At 42.5% G+C, this 17,704-nt stretch overlaps 1 protein-coding gene across 2 annotated transcripts in view; it reads right to left on the reverse strand.

Annotated features, from left to right (window-relative positions):
* Positions 1–9,324: 9,324 nt before the first annotated feature.
* LOC124706640 (B3 domain-containing protein Os06g0194400-like) overlaps positions 9,325–17,704 on the reverse strand; it is a 74,150-nt gene continuing 65,770 nt past the window's right edge. For both annotated transcript variants that reach the window (XM_047238321.1, XM_047238322.1), the window contains 2 exons: positions 10,124–10,154; positions 9,325–9,748 (listed from right to left, as the gene is read on the reverse strand). The gene's annotated coding sequence lies outside the window, so the exon portion shown is untranslated. The remainder of the gene's footprint in view (positions 9,749–10,123; positions 10,155–17,704) is intronic.

A 17,704-nucleotide genomic window follows, 5' to 3' on the forward strand; every position in this document is an offset into this window, starting at 1 on the left:
TTTCCTCGCCACTCTTTTCCCTCTGCTGCTGTTGTGGTTGTTCTTTGGGCTGTTTCGAGGAGGAAGAGGACATGGGGATTTCGAGTAGAAGTATCAACGATTGAAGGAACTAATTTTGGGGAACCATGGCAGGCAGGCAGGCAGGTCGGGCGGCGGCGTTCAAATTTGGGGAGCCAAGGAAAAGCCGCGAACTCAGGAGTGAGGACGCACCGACGTCGGAGTTGGGCCTTTCCGAGTCCCGCAGGCCATTCTCTTTCCGAGTGAACTACACAGTGGGCTGCATCCCGCGGTGCTAGAAAAAATGCCACAGGCTTGATAGGAACAGTGAAGAGAAGACGACCTGCAGACTGCAGCAAAGTTAGCTAAGGCATACCACTACTAGAAATCCCTATTTTCCTAGAGTTTAAAATGTTCTCTAGTAGTAGTATTTCAGTCATATGATTTTTCTTTTATCCCTGTAACTTTTCTTCTAGAATGTAGGGTCATGAAACGGGGGAAACCTATACACCGACCAGGTCGGTGGCTACCGGCCACCGCACACCCCCTGGTCGGGTATGGGCCAGGCCCATTAGTGTCTGTTTAGCCTGTAGCAGTTCGTTTTCCTTTTTCTTTTCTGGTTTCCTTTTCTGTTTTCTTTTTTCTATTTTCGGTTTTGTTTATATTTTTTCAGATTCGAAAATTTCAATTTTTAAAAATTGTTCAAATTGAAAAATGTTTAAATTCAAAAATGTTTAAAATTGAAAACCGTTCAAATCCGAAAACCGTTCAAATTTGAAAACTGTTCAAATTTGAAATTTGTTCAAATTCAAAAATTGTTCTAATATGAAAATCGTTCAGATTCGAAAATTTCAAATATAAATTATGTTCAAATTCGGAAATTGTTCATAGAGTAAACTACATTTTTGTTCAAATTTAAAAATGTTCAAATTTAAAAATGTTCAAATCCGAAAAATGTTCAGATTTTTAAAAAGTTATTTCTTTTTAATTTGAATTTTTTAATTTTGACAAATGTTCAGATTTGAAAAAAATCTTTTAAAAAAGAAAACAAACAACAGAAAACAAATAGAAACGAACAAGAAAAAACGAATTACCTGATGTTGGGCCGCGACCCAGCTAGCTACCCGGGAGCGCGAGGGTGTGCGGCATCCTCCCAGCGCCGACCAGGTCGGTGTCGAGGAGCTCCCCATGAAACGTCAAAGTTATGTGACCGTCAATCATCGACAACACCGCCCTCCCAGCCCAATGCCCAATTGTGTCCATCATCGCCGCGCCGAGAGTTGTCTGGAGCGGCAAAAACATGATTAGTCTGCTCAGCCACCGGTCCTCCTCATATCCCTCCCAATAGCTTTCTGAAGATCCTAGAGAGAGAAACTATCCACAACGGTGGTTCCGAAAAAGCGCCGGCCATTTTTAGACCCCAATAAAAGCGTCGGCATGCCCGCAGCAATCCCTTCGCGAAGAGAGCCGATTGGAAGCGTCGGTGTCCAATTCCTGCTGAAAAGTTGCATGTGCCCCACTTGCACGTGGCACAGCAATCTAAAGATTCTCCTCTCTCCTACTTTTTATGTCCCCAGTTGCATGTGTATACATGATGCTCGTGTTTCTATTGGATTAATTGGTGTAAGACACGGTCCCCAAATGGTATGTACATGGGACAGTGCTTCGGTGACTTTGCCACCTCCCAAAGTCAGTGACTTTGAGTCACTTACAAGTGGGATTAAGTGGAACCTAAATAATGAAGGGGCCACATGTTAGTGGCTCAAAGTCAGAGCAAAGTCACCCTGACGAAGTCACCGAAGCTCAATCCATGTACATGCAGCTGACGCTCCCCATAGCTTGCTGCCGCTACATGCCAGCCCTTTTCAGAAATTCCTGTGGAGAAGCTCTCACGATGCGACAAGCCACTCAGGACGGCCGAGCACACATATATATGTTGGGCGTTGGCCAGGCCCAGGCTAGCTTTGACCGTTTTGATTCGGATCAGTCTCTGGTTGTACGTGTCAAGGTGGGCTTCCACGATGATGTAGGCGCCGTTGGCTAACTCGGCTGTCTTAATTTGGATTGGTCTCTTATGTACTATGGACGACGGAAACCGCGACGGACTATGACTTTTCTTTGGAATGTAGAGACATGAAACCCCGTTTCGTCGCAGTAAATTTGCACTCACATGACATACCAATGTGAGGGAAAACAAAACCACGGGGAGGACAACATACGCGCCATGGAGATCTCCTATTAATGGAATAAAATATCAGAATTGCTAGAAATCAGGCGCCTGATTTTCTCACTTTAGATTCTCTAACTTGCTGAAGCAAAGACAGCGGTGAACAATACTACCATTGGATTATACAGTGAAATGCATGTTAAGTGTTATCTGCATATTGAATTGATCTGGGTCCTTCAATTATTGTGTGATGGTTGGGATGCCAAATTAGAGTGTTGTACTTCTGTAACTTGTCTTCAGCAAGTTAGAGAATCAACTGTCGGGTTTCTAATATGTCTCGGTCGTTGTTTGTGAACCGTCTGATCTCCTTTGCTTTTCGATTCGTGTGAGAGTGTGGGCTGTTTTTTTTATGTCTGGACGTGTAAATGGGTTATTCTGGTCTGAGAATTTGATGGGCATGGGCTTGCTCGATCATATTTCGCTCTCGCTTCTTGGGATTTCTCTCTGTCGCGTGATGGCGTTGGGGGTTTTGTGGGCGTGGCGTCATGGTCGGTTGTGAGAAGGCCGCCTATTTCCTTGCAGCGAAGTGCGAGAGACGCCAATTCGCAGCAGTCGGGAGTTGAGTGGACAAGGCGGAGACGAAACGGCGAAGCAAAGGTTGTCTCTTAATTTGTTCTTGTTGTAGGTTGTGAGTAGGTTTTTTGGTCGATTTTCGGTCTCCGGTTTGTGATTCTTTTTGTGAATCTCACGTAGTATTGTGTTGTTGTTGTTGTGTTTTTGGCAGGGACCAAACGAATGAGAAGCGAGCAAGGGTTTCTACTTTTTTTTGGATTTTTGCCAATATGTCTTGGTTGGCAAGTCTATCTAAGTTCCTATATCTTTTTCTCGCGTTTTTTGTCAGCGTATTTTTGGTAGGCCATAGATCTGTTCGTTTTGGTTATGTAGATTGTGGATATTTCGTTGTGCTCTATCCCTGTTTGTGAATGGTAGTTCAAGTTCGCGTATTTTGCATCATTTTGTTGGGTATGTAGATTATATAGTTAAAGTCTATGGATTCAAAATACTAGGGCTAGTGTTCATACTGTGGATTCATATCCATGTTTGCTATTATTTTGATTTGTGATTGATTGGGTGAGATTAAAGTCAACTTGTTACCATATGAACATGCCATGAGTATGTAGCATTTTTTAACATGATGCTCTTGTGTTTTATGCCGTTATTTTTACGGTTTTGTATGGTTGATCGTGTGTGATTGAAGTTATTTTTCTTAGCATTTCTTGCACATGCTATAAGTAAATTTCTGTATTGATTTTACATGTATCAAGTTGGTCAATTACTCTTGTGAAGCACTCAAGCCACAACTTCAATGAACGTATCTATCAACATCACCACGCCACATGCTATAAGTAAAGCCGCGAATTCGGCAACACGACGCGCCGACGTTGGAGTTGGGCCTTCCCGAGTCCCGCTGGCCCTTCTCTTTCCTCGTGAACTACGCAGTGGGCTGCATCCCCGCGGCGCTAGAAAAAATGCCACAGGCTTGATAGCAACAGTGAGGACGACCTGCAGGCTGCAGCAAAGTTAGCTAAGGCATACCACTACTAGAAATCCCTGTTTCCCTAGAGTTTAAGATGTTCTCTAGTAGTAGTAGTATTTCAGTCATAATATTTTCTTTTATCTCTATATCTTTTCTTCTAAAATGTAGGGACAGGGCTGTATTGGTTTCTTTTTAGAAACATAGGCTCTCCGCACCATTCCATTTCTCAGGTGAAAAACGAAATGTATCAAATCCAGAACACACAGCCACTTCAACTCAGCTACCTCACTGGCTAGAACCAACAACCACTAACGCACCACACACAGCACCAAAACGAGACAAGAAACAGGAGACCATCTACAGTTTTGACAGTAACAGATACAGCACTACAACTCCTTCAGGTTACACTTCCCGTTTCTTTCTGCCTTTTTATCAGCTCAACACCCGACGGCATTGTACTTCTAGAGTCCGCGGTCCTGGAACCACCCTCCGTTTCTTCAGTTTTGCAGCGCCGGGGCTGCCATTGCTCTCTGTTCCAACCTCCGAATACACAAAGTCAGCTTCTCCGCATGTCTTGCTGGACATAGAGGCGTCCATCTTTTCAGCATTTTCACCAAACGAATCCACAACACCTGCAAACCAGACCAAGTGCATCGACCAAAATGAATGTCATTTCTAAACTTCCACATTGTCCAAAGTAAAGCAGCATTAACCAAATTGACCATATCATTCCTTTTGTTACTAATCCACAATCTGGCCAGACTCTCAAAGTCCACTACCATAACACTGTCCAAAATGCTAGCTATATCCTGCCACAATAACCTCACAATGTCACAGGAGAAGAACAAATGTTGAATACTTTCATTTTCAGAGCATAGCAAGCAAGTTTTGTCTGAAACTACCTGACGCTTACATAGGTTATCTCTAGTAAGCAACTTGTTGTGGGATAGCAACCATAAAAAGACATGCACCCTAGGGGAATATTAAGGCTCCACACAGCCGGAATAAAGACCGGCGTAATTCCTCTAAAGTTAATCATTGCATATAGAGATTGCGAAGTATACAAACCAGAGCTATGTAATTCCCACACTAATGCATCTTCCACTTCGGAGAACCGAATCATTCTAATGATCTGCTCAATTTGGACCCATTGTTCCATCATCCTATCATCAAAAACCCTCCTAAAGGTGAGTTTGATGTCTACACCATCCCAAACCTCTCTAACCGTCACTCCCTGCTGGTTACAAATGAAATAAATATCCTAGAAAAGGATGGAAAGGCTAGTGCCTCCAAACCATTGGTCTTCCCAAAATCTAACTTTTGTTCCAGAGCCAACAACCCATTTGTACCCAATTTTTGCAGCATTTGCTGCCCACATGACCCCTTTCCAAAAAGGAGACAAATTGTTTCCATGGCAGCTGAAAATGTTCGGGTTTTGAGTGTCGTACTTAAAATCCACAATCTGTTTCCATAACTTGTTCTCATCTAAGCTATATCTTCTAATCCAAGAAGCAAGTAAGCAAAGGTTCATTTCTCTGATGTTCGGAATCCCCAAGCCACCATATTCTCTTTTCATGGTTACCAAATCCCAGTTAACTAAATGATACTTATTATGCCCCTCGTAGTTATCCCACAGACAATGAGCCATCTGGGAGTTAATAGCCCTAATGGCCCATTTAGGAAACTTAACAGCAGACAACAAGTAAGTGGGAATACTTGCTAAGCAAGATCTAATCAAAACAATCCTAGCTGCATAGGACAACAGTCTACCTCGCCAACCTCCTATCCTTTTGATAATTTTATCGATTAACGGTTGCAAATCTTCTTTTCTTAACTTTTCATAGTGTAGAGGTACTCCCAGGTACTTAATTGGAAAAGCACTCACTTTACAGCCAAAGACTTGAGATAAAATATTCCTTTGATCCTCAGGAATATTAATAGGAACCAGATCACACTTCTCAAAGTTTATTCTCATTCCCGACATTTGTTCAAACATAGAGAGGATCCATTTAAGGTTCAAGGCTTCATCTATATTATTTTGCAGGAACAAGAGCGTGTCGTCGGCATATTGTAAGCGAGGACACCTCCAGGCCGGAATCTTGTTACTAAACCCGAAACCAGCCCCTGATTCGCGGCTCTAGTGAGCATTTTAGAAAAGACATCCGCTATTAAATTGTAGAGAATAGGGGACATAGGATCTCCCTGCCGCAAGCCTTTTCCAGTTAAGAAAAAATCGCTATTCTGATCATTGATCCTAATCCCGACCGACCCTCCATGTGTTAGCAAATGAATTTTCTTTATCCATTTTTGGCTAAAGCCTCTTTGTCTAAGCATCTCCTCTAAAAAGGACAAGTCCACTTTGTCATATGCCTTCTCGTAATCTAGTTTAAGAATCAAACCTTCTTCTTTGTTATGATGGACATCCTGGACGATTTCATGTGCTGTAACCACACTCTCAAGTATATACCTCCCCCTAATAAACGCTGTCTTACTAGAGGAAATAAGCCTATCGGAACATTTCCCCAACTTATTAGTACAAGCCTTCGAGAAAATCTTAAAGCAACAATTAGTTAAGGCTATTGGTCTAAATTTCTTCAAAGTTTTTGCATCTGCCTCTTTAGGAATAAGAGTGACCAGACTAAAGTTCATTCTATACATATGAGCAGAATTGTTATCAAAATCTCTAAAGAGATTGATCAAGTCCTTTTTTATCACTTCCCAGAATTTCTGGTAAAACAGGAAGGTAAACCCATCCGGGCCAGGTGCGCCCTCGGCATAAGAGCCAAAAACCGCCTCTTTAATTTCCTCGCGGACGACGGACGACGGAAACCGCGACGGACTATGACTTTTCTTTGGAATATAGGGACATGAAGACGTTTCGTCGCGGTAAATTTGCACTCACATGACATACCAATGTGAGGGGAAAACAAAACCACGGGGAGGATAACATACACGCCATGGAGACCTCCTATTAATGGAATAAAATATCAGAATTGCTAGAAATCAGGCGTCTGATTTTCTCACTTCACTTCAGATGACTTGCTGAAGCAAAGTCAGAGGTGAACAGTACTACCATTGAATTCAAATCTGATGGTTCAGATCAGTCAGTACAATACACAAACAGTGGTGCTGGTGGACAAGAAACGCTACGGTTGGCGTCGCTAAAGTGAAATGCATGTTTGTTATCTGCATATTGAATTGATCTGGGTCCTTCAATTATTGTCTGACGGTTGAGATACCAAATTAGAGTGTTGTACTTCTGTTCAGCAAGTTAGAGAATCCACGCTATCTGATTTCCAATATGTCTCGGTCGTTGTTTGTGAACTATCTGGTCTGCTTTGCTTTTCGATTCGTGTGAGAGTGTGGGATAGTTTTTTTTTATGTCCGGACGTGTGTACATGGGTTATTCTGGTATGAGAATTTGATGGGTGCGGGCTTGCTCAATCATATTTCGCTCTCGCTTCTTGGGATTTCTCTCTGTCGTGGTGGCGTTGGGGTTTTTTTGGGCGTGGCGTAGTGGTCGGTTGCGAGAAGGCCATCTATTTCCTTGCAGCGAAGTGCGAGAGACGCCAATTCGCAGCAGTCGGGAGTTGAGTGGACTAGGCGGAGACAAAACGGCGAAGCGAAGGTTATCTCTTAATTTGTTCTTGTTGTAGGTTGTGAGTAGGTTTTTTGGTCGATTTTTGGTCTCCGATTTGTGGATCTGTTTGTGAATCTCACGTAGTATTGTATTGTTGTTGCTGTGTTTTTGGCAGGGACCAAACGGACGAGGAGCGAGCAAGGGTTTCTACTGTTCTTTTTTTGGATTTTTGCCAATATGTATTGGCTGGAAAATCTATCTAAGCTCCTATATCTTGTCAGCGTATTTTTGGTAGGCCATATATCTGTTCGTTTTTTTTACAAGTAGATCTGTTCGTTTTGGTTATGTAGGTTGTGGATATTTCGATGTGCTCTATCCCCTTTTTGTGAATGGTAGTTCAAGTGCACGTATTTTGCATCATTTTGTTGGTTATGTAGATTATGTAGTTAAAGTCTATGGATTCAAAATACTAGGGCTAGTGTTCATACTGTGGATTCATATCCATGTTTGCTATTATTTTGATTTGTGATTGATTGGGTGAGATTGAAGTCAATTTGTTAGCATATGAACATGCCATGAGTATCTAGCATTTTTTAACATGATGCTCTTGTGTTTTATGCCGTTATTTTTACGGTTTTGTATGGTTGATCGTGTGTGATTGAAGTTATGTTCTAAAGTTATTTTTCTTAGCATTTCTTGCACATGCTATAAGTAAATTTCTGTATTGATTTTACATGTATCATGTTGGTCAATTACTCTTGTGAAGCACTCAAGCACCACAACTTCAATGAACGTATCTATCAACATCACCACGCCACGTGCACACCTAGTCAATGACCAACTTGCTTTCAGAACCCAACGGTTGCAAAGCGATCGGGGCAGCAGACTAATTAAGCTTAGTTCACCTCGTATTATAAAGGGAGCGAACTAAATTTGTGTTGAACTGCAAATCAATCTTCATAATTACTTATCAACTCGTAACAATTTTGTACCTCTTTCCAAAGTAATTTCCATGGCAACACAAAGGAGTTTCCAAAGTAGTTAGATTTCGGCATCTACCCAAGCAGGGATCAAATATCATACAAAATGGCATCATGATTGTGAAACTATGAACTTCAAATAAGATATGTTGTTCATTTTCAAATCGAAAAAAATGAAAACTTGGACAAACCTGCTATATAGATTCATAAAGGGGTAAATATGTAGGCTTTACGAGAAATTGTTGACATGTCGTTTTGCAGTTTACATTTGCACGATCTAAAGTAGAATGTACAACTTCTTACAAAATATTGAAGCTCTTCTTCTAATTCAAGCCTTTTTAAGTTTGATCAAGTCTATAAAAAATACCGACTACTTTGACTTCAAATTATTATTGTATATGCATCTTAAATTATCATTTTGCTGTCTATATTTTTTCTGTATTATCATATTTATCTATAGACTTGGTCTGGAGGGAAACTAGAACTTCAATTACTTTGGAACGGAGGGATTCAGATTCTATAATGATGAATACTTTAAACTCTATTGAGCTTACATCGAGCTACTTTTTTTTATCTACTCCCTCAGTCCCGGTTCATAAGGCTTACGCGTATCCCTAGGTCGTAAATTGGGCAATGATAATACAAAATATGTATTACAAAATATATATCATTAGAAATCTTAGATGTTCTACTTTCTAACAATGTAATTTTTATATTTTAGAAATAATATTATGTTGGCCAAATTGACAACCTAGGAATACGCGCAAGCCGAACTGGAGGTAGTAATATAATTTCGTGTTACCACATTCCAAACCGATGGAAACGGCGCAGCTGGCAAGCCTAATCACAGCATGCTACAGTAATCAAGGATGCGAAATAACGGAACATCTCAGGAGAGAATGCTGGTCAGGCTCAGGACATGGCGCTTGCGTATCACCTCCGAGCCAGCAGGCTCAAGACAATTGATCCAATCAATGCAGGGGGTGGAAGAGTAATCACCATACAAAAATCTGCAGCACACCGGCAAAACTGAGAGAACAATTCACTGCAAAAACAGTTCATGATTAAAACGGGGAAGAAATAACAAATTCATTGAGATTAATTCTCGCTGTGCAGTTGGAGCGCATGCACCACATGCGCAGTTTCTTGCTGCAGATTCGCGTTGCAGCTGCTGATTCTCAATGTTCATGGCATCTGACTGACCCGACAGAGGAAATGCAAACATCTAAACTACAAACATTGGGTACTAAAAGAACTACTAATCGAGCAAGTTTGTTAACCAACAACAACCAGGCTCAGTTTTTGCAACAGAGCAATCAACTGGTTCATCCAAGCTTTTCATCTTGGCTAACACTTTGACCAAAGGAACAAATGCTCATGTACGTCTCCTTAGGTTGAGTCTGCCACCCTCCAAATTCCGAAAAAAAAAACAGTGCGCCATGTTCTCAGCTGCCCATCCCAATTCGCAATTGAAAATATGCATACACCTACAGCCAGAAAATCACAGATATCATGCTTTTATGTCAAATACATACTGCCGTTTCCATCTTGTAAGAAGAACCAAACTGAGATCATCATCGAGTAATGTTTGATCTAATAACCAACCCAGAACAGCCAAGTTAGAATATAGAAACAGCAGCAAGGAGAATGAAGTGAATAGGTTAACTTGAGCAGAATAGAACTTGTGTGGTCTGCTTTGACTAATACAGTGTCTACTTGAATATGTGTCTACACTACATCTTCCAAGTGAACTTGGTAATTATGAATTGACCTGCTACACAAAGACAAGCATTTGGAACAAGATATTTAGAAAACCAATTGAACGGTTAAACCAACGCAAACGAAGGTAAGAAACACTTTACCTTCTCTGCTGGCACTATTGGCAGCTCGCACCATCAGTGGTCATTTTTGTTGTCTAACTATATAAACCTGCATCACGAGATGAATGGATTTTAACCATTACTAGGCCTTACAAGAATCACTAATTTTGATATACAATTAAAGTCAGGCTATGGAAAGGTAATATTTGAACACTTTTTTATAGATCTGGTTGAAATAGAAAAATTCTGTAGAACAATAGTAATCTTTCCTGTACTTCATGTTAAATTCTGAATGTCCAAACATGCACGATTTCTCACTCTTTCTATAATTAAAGACAGTTCCTAGTTACAATTATAGATATGCATGTGGCACTACGCAATAATTCAAGTCTACAGCATGCAGAAACATAGATGTTTGTAGGCAATTAGCTCTAGTTATTATATGGCCAGAAATGATCTTTTCCATATTGTGAACTCATACATTAATAAGGATGAGTCCAGTAAGGCAGTAACCAACATAGTAGCAAGGAATTCGCAGAATCATAAAGGCTATATTTGGAATACAAAAGTAGCACACAAATCTGATACGAACCGAGTATCCTAAAAAGAGATTAACGACTTTGGCTGCAATGCATCAATCCTAAAGAGAGATTAACGACTCTGGCCTAAATAAAGGTAAACAAAACAGTTGAAATGTAACTGGTCACATGCTGAAAATCTGAAACCAGTAGGAAAGTGGGAGAAATAGCCGTTTTTTAATGTCCAAAACCAACTGGAAAGAATGTAGCTCATAAGCGGTTCCATAATTTCATCGTCCAAGTGAACTTGGTAATTATGAACTGAGCTACTACACAAAGAGAAGCATTTGGAACTAGATACTTACGAAACCAATAGAACGGTTAAACCAACGCAAACGAAGGTAAGAACTGGATCGGGTGATTCGGTCTTTACATCGCCGTTCGCCTTCCTGGTGCGGTAGTCGGGCTGCTCCGGGAGGCTGGCGATGCGGCCGGACCGCCGGGTCGGTCCAGAAACCGAAAAGATCGAATGGAGTGGCTGCCGTGATGAGATTGCCCCATACGCCAGCCTGGGAGGAGTAAACACAAGCCATGAGACCAAGCCAAACACTGGCCATTATACCCTCAACTTTGCATGCAGACCAAGCCAAACTCACTCACGTTCGACAGATAACCGACGAATAATCACGCTCCTTTCCTTGGATCGACCGGGCCGGATATTTACAACATCGCCGGCCGGACGAATCCAGGTGAGCGGATTCGGCACAAGAGAACCTAATGAGTCAACGAATTACCTGGTGGAACTGAGGACGGTGATCGCCTCCGGCCGTCCTCCGTACCGAAGTGACCGGCCTCGAGTGCTGCCCCGACGACGATCCCCGCGACACGCCTACTCCTGCGCCCAATCTGTAAACCAAGCATTAGAGATCCAACCATCCGTCGCCTATCTCTATGCAATTAACAACCCCGTTAGGATGACAAGATCACACCGTACCTAGTTATCTCATCTCCAAGTAGAGTGCCATCTCATCTCCGGCCATGACGCTCAGTCTCCTCTCCTCTCCTCGACGGCCATCTCCGGCCATGGCGTTCAGTATCCTATCCTATCCTATCCTATCCTCGACGAGCAAGAGTCTAAGTCGGTCGCACGCGCCAGCCGCACGCGGTCTCTTCCACCTCTCGTGGTATTTATAGCCATGACGATGGGGGCCAATGTTTTCATTCGAAAATTGAAACCCGCCGCCACTTTTTTCATCTACCTCGCCGTTTGGGAGTCGGCCTTCCTCGCCTGAAAATCCATGAACTCTTGAACCTTCTTTGGGAACTCGCAATTCAAAGCAATTTCCTTCTCCGTTTCATCGGTGTAGTTCTGGAAATAGACATTCAACTTCTCGAATGTGTATTGAATGATTGCCGTCACGGGCAATGCACGGACACCCTTCAACACATTGTTGAAGCACTCGGCCATGTTGCTTGTCATTTGGACATATCTCCTCCCATCCTCATCATAAGCTCTCGCCCACTTTGAGTTAAATACGAGGTGTCTATGAAGAAACTCTTGACCACCCGCGTTGAGGTCTTTGTGCTTCAGCAAGCCGTTGTATAGGTTTGCGAAGCGGCGCTCCGAATAAGCGAGGCAACAATCTTGAAGAAGGTCAGACAACTCTTTGCTCTTGCATGCCCGGTAGAAGTTTGCACAAAAATGCCTCATGCACCATCGGTGATGCAAGGGAGCATGCCCGGGATTGCAAGCTCCACCGCATTGAGAATTCCTTGATGACGATCGGAGATGACACACACTTCCTTTGAGGGTGGTATGACCCTCGTCCTCAATATGTGGAAAAACCATTCCCAGTTATCATTGTTCTCAATCTCTACCAATGCAAAAGCGAGTGGTACTAAACGGTTGCTCGCATCATTTGCTATTGCCACCAATAGTGTGCCCTTGTACTGCCCGGTCAAGAAGGTACCATCCACGGCTATGACGGGCCTACAATGTTCGAATGCCCTCGTGCATTGCTGGAATGACCAAAATGCACGGTGAAATACCCTCACTCTTTTACCATCATGCAATATCATTTTGGTTGCGGAAGGCTCGACCACATGCACCATGCCCGGGTTAGTTGCGGCCATCGCTAACAACAACCTAGGGACTCGGTTGTATGCTTCCTCCCAATCACCGTACAACATCTTGAATGCGGCTTGTTTGGCCTTCCATGCCTTCCCGTACTTGACGTTGTAGGCAAACCGGGATTTGACCGTATCTTGCACGGACCTAATGCTCATGATAGGAAGTGATGATATCTCCGCCGAGAGCTTGTATGCAATGAACTCGGATGTGAGTTGACGGTGGTCCGGCTGCGCATCCTTGCCATCAAGCTTCGGCCCCGGCACATGTGAGTGGCTACACAGCTTGTTATGTGCCAAGAGGGCCCTTTTTGAAAGGTCTTGCACGGACAACCCATGGGCACCTTTTATCCACACATTTTAGCGAGTACCGCGTCTTCAAGTCCGAGTGAACAACAATGTAAGGGCGATGATGCTTAATGGAGAACTCCTTCAACCATATCTTCAATTCCAAGAAGGTATCAAACGTGAGCCCTTTAGAGATCATAGACGTCCTAGCTTCCACATCTCTCTTGGATATTGGCCTAGCTCCAAGAAGTAAACTTTTGCCACCATCAACCACGGCTCCATCCGCAAGACTAACATCACGGAACAATGGTACCCGGATATCCCGTCCGGTTACCTTCTTGAAGATCTCGGCTCTTTCGGCTTCCTTAGCCGTGAAGCCATCCTCGTCAACCTCCTCTTCGGGTCCATCATCATCCGAGTCCGACGCATAGCATCGGGAATAAGGAATGGAGTGGTCCATCTCCTCTTGCGTCCAATATTTATCCAAATCACCGACATTGTTGCCATTCATCTCGAAACCATCATCACCATCGTCATGCTCGTCATACTCATTATCCAACGGAGGTTGTTGGGCAATGGGAGATTGGACAATGGGAGATTGGACAATGGGAGATTGGGTGGCTTCTTCTTGGCTCATGGGTGGTGGACTCCTCTCTCGAACAGGGGAGGAGGGCCGGTTAAGGTCAAGCTCGATACGAGCATCAACCGTCTTGGTTGCAAACAACTCCAAAGCCTTATCTTGTGACCCGGCCACCGTCTCCTTGTAAACGGACCAACGTTGCTCGGAGTTGATACGCATTGTCTTCCAACGGGTGTGCATTCCAAACCCCACATTATACCTTCCCTCTAGCTTAACACCATCATTTGGCTCATTCCAATTCAACTCAACCCTCACTTGTGCTACCACCTCCGCAAAGCTAGGGCTAAGGTCAAACACCAAGTCAACCTCTTCCGGGTCCGGCTCTATGTTTCCCTTCAAGTAAGCATCCTTGTCCACATGATGAACATGAACAATTCTTTCCATCCCCCTAGCATAATGGGAACAACACATACACACATGTGTTCATTAGTTACCATAATCAACATAATCTACCCATACAAACTAGCACACTACCATTTCTCCTACTTCAACAACCCTAACATCCAACCAAATCCATCTTCACCCTCAAATCAACCAAATCCACATCTAGGGTTTCACATATAGATTGGAGCAAATACACAAAATCAATGGATCATTTGTATTTCGGTATTAAGAGAGTGGGCCGGGTCCACGCAGCTCACTCAGAGGGTGTCTCCTCCCATAAGAGCCAAACAGCATGTTGGGTGAACAAATTACGGATGGGCAGTTGACAACAGAGAGGGTACAACAATGCACATTATACAGATCATGACGAGTACAGTGAGATTTAATTGGGCATTACGACAAAGTACATAGACCGCCATCCAAGCTGCATCTATGCCTAAAAGTCCACCTTCGGGTTATCATCCGAACCCCCTCCGAGTATTAAGTTGCAAAGCAACGGAGACAGTTGCATTAAGTATGGTGCGTAATGTAATCAACAACTACATCCTTAGACATAGCATCAATGTTTTATCCTAGTGGCAACGGCACAACACAACCTTAGAACTTTACTGTCCTTTGTCCAGGTGTCAATGCGGGCATGAACCCACTATCGAGCATAAGTACTCCCTCTTGGAGTTAAAAGTAAAAACTTGGCGAGCCTCTACTAGATAACGAGAGCATGCAAGATCATAAACAACACAAAAGCATAACTTTGATAATCAACATAACAAGTATTCTCTATTCATCGGATCCCAACAAACGCAACATATAGAATTACATATAGATGATCTTGATCATGATAGGCAGCTCACAAGATCCAGACAATGATAGCACAATGGGGAGAAGACAACCATCTAGCTACTGCTATGGACCCATAGTCCAGGGGTGAGACTACTCACTCATCACTCCGGAGGCGACCATGGCGGTGTAGAGTCCTCAGGGAGATGATTCCCCTCTCCGGCGGGTGCAGGAAGCGATCTCGAGATCCCCAGAGATGGGATCGGCGACGGCAGCGTCTCGATAGGTTTTCCGTATCGTGGCTCTCGATGCTGGGGTTTCGTCACGGAGGCTTTAAGTAGGCGGAAGGGCAGGTCGAGAGGCGGCACGAGGGCCCACACCACAGGCCAGCGCGGCCAGAGGCAGCGCACGCCTAGGGTCTGGCCCCTGTGGCCCTCTTCGTCTCGTTCTTCGGACTTCCGGAAGCTTCGTGAGAAAATAGGCCTCGGGCTTTTATTTCGTCAATTCGAGAATATTTCTTTACTAGGATTTCTGAAACCAAAAACGCTAGACAGACAAGCGGCACTTCGGCATCTTGTTAATAGGTTAGTTCCAGAAAATGCACGAATATGACATAAAGTGTGCATAAAACATGTAGATAACATCAATAATGTGGCATGGAACACAAGAAATTATCGATACGTTGGAGACGTATCAGCATCCCCAAGCTTAGTTCTGCTCGTCCCGAGCGAGGTAAAACGATAACAAAGATAATTTCTGGAGTGACATGCCATCATAATCTTGATCATACTATTTGTAAAGCATATGTAATGAATGCAGCGATCAAAACAATGTGTATGACATGAGTAAACAAGTGAATCATAAAGCAAAGACTTTTCATGAATAGCACTTCAAGACAAGCATCAATAAGTCTTGCATAAGAGTTAACTCATAAAGCAATAATTCAAAGTAAAGGTATTGAAGCAACACAAAGAGAAGATTAAGTTTCAGCGGTTGCTTTCAACTTGTAACATGTATATCTCATGGATATTGTCAACATAAAGTAATATAATAAGTGCAATAAGCAAGTATGTAGGAATCAATGCACAGTTCACACAAGTGTTTGCTTCTTGAGTGGAGTGAAATAGGTGAACTGACTCAACATTGAAAGTAAAAGAATGGTCCTCATAGAGAAAAGCATCGATTGCTATATTTGTGCATAGAGCTTTGATTTTGAAAACATGAAACAATTTTGTCAACGGTAGTAATAAAGCATATGCATCATGTAAATTATATCTTATAAGTTGCAAGCCTCATGCATAGTGTACTAATAGTGCTCTACACCTTGTCCTAATTAGCTTGGACTACACAGTTATCACTGCAATGCATATGCTTTAACCAAGTTTCTACAAAGGGTACCTCTATGCCTGCTGTACAAAGGTCTAAGGAGAAAGCTCGCATTTGGATTTCTCGCTTTTGATTATTCTCAACTTAGACATCCATATCAGGGACAACATAGACAACGAGATAATGGACTCCTCTTTAATGCTTTAAGCATTTGACAACAATTAATTCTTTTCTCATTAAGAGATTTGAGGATATTTGTCCAAAACTGAAACTTCCACCATGAATCATGGCTTTAGATTAGCAGTGCCTAATGTTCTTCTCTGACAATGTGCATACTCAAACCATTCAACTCAGTGTGATGATCGTACTTACTTCAGTACAAGACGAACATGCATAGCAACTCACATGAAATTCAACAATGAGTTGATGGCGTTCCCAGTAAACATGGTTATCCGCTACAACAAGCAACTTAATAAGAGATAAAATGCATAATTACATATTCAATACCACAATAGTTTTTAAGCTATTTGTCCCATGAGCTATATATTGCAAAGGTGAATGATGGAATTTTAAAGGTAGCACTCAAGCAATTTACTTTGGAATGGCGGAAAAATACCATGTAGTATAGGTAGGTATGGTGGACACAAATGGCATAGTGGTTGGCTCAAGTGATTTTGGATCGCATGAGAAGTATTCCTCTCTGATACAAGGTTTGAGGCTAGCAAGGCTTATTTGAAACAAACACAAGGATGAACAGTACAGCAAAACTCACACAAAGACATATTGAAAACATTATAAGACTCTACCGTCTTCCTTGTTGTTCAAACTCAATACTAGAAATTATCTAGACTTTAGAGAAACCAAATACTGCACAAATTTTAGCATGATACTCTAATGTCATTTCTTCATTAATGGGTACAAAGTATATAATGCAGAGAGCTTAAACATGAGCACAACAGTTGCAAAGTATCACATTACCCAAGACATTTTTAGCAGTTACTACATGTAGCATTTTCCAATTCCAACCATATATACAGTTTAACGAATGGAAAGCTGGCCATGAATACCTATGAGTAGAAGCCTAAGGACATCATTTGTCCATATGCTAACACACGTGAGGTGTCATCTCTCCCATAGTAGAATGCTGAGGACCCACATTTATTCAAACTGAAGCAAAAACAAAAAACAATGACTGCTCCAGAAAAAGCACATAAGATGTGGCAGATCTAAAATATGATAGTTTCAGGAAGGACACGATAAATTTGTTGATGATAGAGGGATGCCTTGGCATCCCAACGAAGCAAACGAGTCAGTCTTGATGCTGTCGAAGTGTGCACTGGGTGCCAACCCAGCCATTTCGCTCTCCTGCTGATCACGTTGCATCATACTCCTCTCTTGATCATGAAAACTTCCTCCACACAAACTCGAAACAACTCCGTAGAGGAGTTGAGTGCTGCAATCATAAATTGACATATTCAGAGGTGGCACAATCATTCTACTAACACGCCTAGGACATTGCATAATGCTACTGGACATTAGTGGATCCAAAGAAATTCATCAACA

The sequence above is a fragment of the Lolium rigidum genome, chromosome 4 (genome assembly GCF_022539505.1).
Source record: "Lolium rigidum isolate FL_2022 chromosome 4, APGP_CSIRO_Lrig_0.1, whole genome shotgun sequence".
NCBI classification, from domain to species: domain Eukaryota; kingdom Viridiplantae; phylum Streptophyta; class Magnoliopsida; order Poales; family Poaceae; genus Lolium; species Lolium rigidum.